The sequence below is a fragment of the Oratosquilla oratoria genome, chromosome 21, assembly GCF_046742065.1.
Source record: "Oratosquilla oratoria isolate Oo_2021 chromosome 21, ASM4674206v1, whole genome shotgun sequence".
NCBI lineage: Eukaryota > Metazoa > Arthropoda > Malacostraca > Stomatopoda > Squillidae > Oratosquilla > Oratosquilla oratoria.
This window is the reverse complement of record NC_134797.1, coordinates 42,354,408-42,359,407: the sequence shown is the minus strand read 5'-3', so window position 1 is coordinate 42,359,407 and position 5,000 is coordinate 42,354,408.

Below are 5,000 nucleotides of genomic sequence, written 5' to 3'. Positions count from 1 at the left end.
TCGTTAGTTCGTCCACATTTGGAATATGCTGTTTCCGTATGGTCACCGAATCTCATTAAAGACATTGACAGACTGGAAAAAGTACAACGGCGAGCCACAAAACTGATTCCAAATATCAAAAATAAATCATACGAAAATCGACTTAAGCACATGAATCTGTTTTCCCTAAAAAAGCGTAGACTCAGAGGTGACTTGATACAGGTCTTTAAGATTTTAAAGGGAATTGACAACATCAAAAGTGACCAAATTTTCACATTGAATGAGAATCAGACAAGAAACAATGGTCTCAAACTGTCCGGAAATAGATTCAATTTGGAAGTAGGTAGAAACAACTTTGCCAACCGTGTAGTTAATGAATGGAATAAACTTCCTGCACAGGTAGTGCAATGTAGTTCAGTTCGAAGCTTTAAGAATCATTTAGATAAATACCTAAGTAAGATGCTGTAATTATTATAATTTATGTTATATTATTTGTTTTTGTTTTGTTATAATTTGTCTGTCTGATTTTCATTTATTATTAGTTATATGTCAATTTATTATCATTTACTATTTACCTGTTTGTTTGTTATTCAACTATACCAATGCATTTATTTATGTATTTTAATTGTTATTTACATTGTTATAGTTTTAATTTATTATTAATAACCTAGATATGGATCAAAAGGTCTCCTGTCGGCATGCTTTGCCTTTGTAATCCTTTATACGCGAGAAAACCCATCCGCTCCCGTGAGATAGACACTACTATGTAAACATACTTCTGCTGCTAACCATCCAACAATTTATCTAGAAAAGGATGACGGGAGTAACATTAAATCTAAAAATCGGATAAAAAAAAAAATTTAGTTGAGATGTTAACATGATCACGTGATCCGTTTTTTATTCCTATCTGCCGCCAGGTGATTTTATTCATCTACGCGACACTCCCTTGGTGTGGAAACGAGATAATACCACAACACACACACCGACGGGATGTTATCCGGCTTCTGACACTTAATTAATAATTCTTTTCTCTCCCCCCCACCCCCCCATGGGAGTTTTAGTAGGAGTAATTACGTTGGACAACCAGTATGTCTGTAATTAGCTTCGGCTCGCTGAGGGGAGCAGCCATTTTTTGTGACGCCGATATCAGTTTGATCACGTCCATCATTAACGTGGCACTGTTTACCCTCAGGCTTATTATGCCAATGGCACTGTTTGTTGGAGGTGCCGCGCCGCCGAATCCTCAGTGTCCATCTCTCCGTTGGATCATTCCCGAACGGTCCTGTGACGGATCCTGTCGTGTTACCCCCTCGAAGGCGCTTCTATCCGTGTCATGTCACTGTTTATAAAAACAGAAGATCATAAGAATGGAGGAAACTGCCTACACTAGGCAGTTTCATGTCCCTTACCACCTGTCATCCCCGTCCATAAATTTATCTAATCTTCTCTTAAAAACAATTGGTGGTTTCAGCGCTTACTACATGGTTACTAAATCTATTCCATTCGTTAACCACATTGTTGGTAAACCAGACCTTTGCTTATTTCCTTCTTAAACCTAAATCTATCCAGTTTAAACCCATTACTACGAGTCCTGCTCTGCTGTCTTGATATGATGACCTTGTCTTCATCATCCTTATTAAAGCCCTTGACTTATTTGAATACTTATATTAGATCACCCCTCACTCTTCGTTTTCCAAGAGACGGGTTCATTATGTCAATAACTTTGTTTAGTCAGATCCACCCTTCTGACACTAGCAATTACTAAAGTCCAACCATCACACAAAGGACATCAAACACCTCATCTCACACTAGCCCACCCTAGTCATACTCAGACAACAACATAATCATTTCTTCCTTGAGTGACTTATGGGTCGGTACAGTGGCTGCTACCGGTTACCTGGGGGCCGTGGGTCTCCTGCAAGAAAGATCTGGGGCAACGGGTTGATTGGTTACACTCTTAGTAGTGTATGCTTTGTCTCATTTCCTGTGCAAATGTATTAATCTATCTTATTGTAATTTCGTTTTCCTCATATATTAACGTTTTCATTGTACTTCATTTCACTTCCTGTGATTGGTTATATTCATTGTAATTACGTATTTCTCATAATTTTTTGTTCCATTTGTGTAGATGATTAAACTTACTAACATTCTAAGCACTCTTTCATTTATTGCAGTTTATTGCATTCGTTGTGTTTTAATACTTCTTTTTGACATTCCCATCGATTTTCTTACCCACGAAAAAGCTTTGTAGTCTTGTAATTCATAAAAGAATGAATATTTGTTGTATATAGTTAATATTACTATTATAGTGGTATGTATTATTCTTGTTTAAATAGTTCGGTGTTAGGTCGTATGAGAGAAATCTTATTCAAAATCATAGCTTCTATCTGTTATATATCCTGTTTAGATAATTTCATTATACTTTGATTTTTTCTGCATCTTCTGTACTCCTTATGATCTTTGCATCATCTGCAAACAAGTGTAGTTTGTCGTTCCTTCCATCATGTACTGTAATTTACATAAATTAAGAGCACTGACGGTGCCAGAGCTGATCCTTGAAGGACTCCACTATTTACTTTCATCCACATTGATATTTCACCCTTTACTGTTCTTCTCATGTATCAGTTTTCCAGGAAATGTCTCATCTATTCCAGGTAGCTTCCTTTAGGTCCACCAATATGTTCTAGGTTCCATATTAGTCGTTTGTGAAGTGCCTTGGCTTCTTCTCCTGATCCAGATACACACAATCCACCCAGCCACGTCTTTCTTGTTGCACATCAACCCCTCTTGAGCAGAATATGATATAGATTCGATAGACATGATCTTATATTTCTAAAACAAAATTTACTGTATGCCAAAATATTCACTTTTCATGGAATTTAATCCATCAGTCTTACAAAATCCTGCCAAATAATTTAGCTATCATGCTGGTCCGAGAGAGTGGGCTCTATCTTTGTCACGCACACACTCATACACACATCTTCACCTATAGGTCGGGCCACATATGAGCTATGAGCTCGCATCCTGGAAGATAATAGCTGTCGATCATGGGTCCAGAACGTGATCCAAAACAATGGTGATTCACACTACATACACATGAATGAAATTAATTTTGAATTTTTGTCTGCATGTCCTTCCAACTTTCTTTTTCAGTTTCTTGACCCTCCGTTCATCTCCAGGGAACCTCTATCCAAGTGCTATTCTTCATCTTTCCAGTTTCCTTTTCTTCGATTGTTTTGCCCACCTCTAACCCTATCTCCCCCTTTTGTCGACATCTTGCTCGCTTGCACGACCGACGGAGGAAAAGACAAGGGTTCAGCCTTGCTCAAACTTCGCGGGTTTTTCTCCTCTCCGTATATGAATTGGACAAATTTAGGTTTAAGAAGGAAATAGGCAAGAACTGTTTCACCAGTGGGACTATTGGTAGTTTAAAAAAGAAATAAGATATCTTTATGGATGGGGATGATAGGGTGGTAAGGGACATGAAACTGCCTAGTGTAGGCCTTATGGTTTCTTGCTGTCTCCTCCATGCTTAAGTCCTTATGTTCTCAAGGTGAAGACTGAGGTCCAGCATCGGCTAAAGCCTCGCGTGTTTTCCCCCTTTCCCGCATCTATCGTCACATTTCCGTCTGAGTTTATCAAACATTTCTGCAAAAAACGGATTCGTCATTCCAGGGGGAAGTGCAGGGCGAATCTAATTTTAAAGTTCTTGGAAGGAGTCGGTGAGGACGTGGCTGCGACTACATCGGCGTCAAAACAGGAAATGCAATAAACAGAACCTTCCACGTCTCGACCGATCTGCTACTTCGATGTCCAATTCTATCGAAGTCTTCGTCCTCCGAACTCTGTTCTTCCACATTCTTGTTCTCAACATTCGTGACCGAAATCTTTTGCGCTGTCTCTCTCATCTCTCATTTTTCCTCTTTTTTCTGCGTTTTCTTCCATTGCCAGGTTGGTTCTTCCCAGGTAATGAATATATATATTTCTTAAAATTTATTTCTTAAATTGTAATTTAGCCCAAGCGCAAACAGACGCAGGTGACATGGGCGACACAGCACAGAACGAAGGCAGACTTCCGGTTGCTGAATTAAAGTACACTTTGAAGTTCTCTCACTTGAAATGATTCTAGATGTACAACCTCAACATTACAAGTGAGAAAGAAATTCGAACTTTACCTCAATTCAGCAACAGAAAGTCTGTCTCTTCTCTGTACTGCGTCGCCTGTGTCGCCTGTGTCGCCTGCGTCTCAGTCTGTGCTTAGGCCAAAACTGGAGTAGATGAAATTGACAGAAAGAAAGAAAGAAAGAAAAAATGTAAAAGATGTCAAAAAGCCAGATTTTTTTTATCCAGTTGCGTCAACTTCTAGAATAACTTAGAAGATGATAGATCCAAAACTGAAACCATTAGAGAATTCAAAACTAGGTATGATGGAGAAAAAGAAAAGAGGACTCCACGTGTAAGTGTTTTACCGAACATTGCAATAAGGTAAACAAACGCACATACACCCCCCCCACACACATACACACACACATACACACACACACACACACACACACATACACACACACACACACACACACACACACACACACACACACACACACACACACACACACACACACACACACACACACACACACACACACACACACACACACACACACACACACACACACACACACACACACACACACACACACACTTTTTTTTCTTCTGTCACCCGCCGCGGGCGTGTTCTGTGCCTTTCGGTAGCACCTCCTTCCCCTTCCAATAACATGTCCCTCTGCTCGAGATCGCAACCCCTCCCCCCCTCCCCCTCCCCAACACCTGGAGTGTCTCCCCTCACCTCCCCTTCAATTTCATTTCCTCTTCACTTTTCCCAGCTTAAATGTTTTCCCATTCTTCCTGAAGCTGCTGTGGCTCTTCCTCCTCCTCCTCCTCTTCTTCCTCCTCCTCTTCCTCTTCCTTTTCTTATTCCCTGTGACTCTTTCCTTTCTTCTCTTTCTTCTCGAAGTCGACTT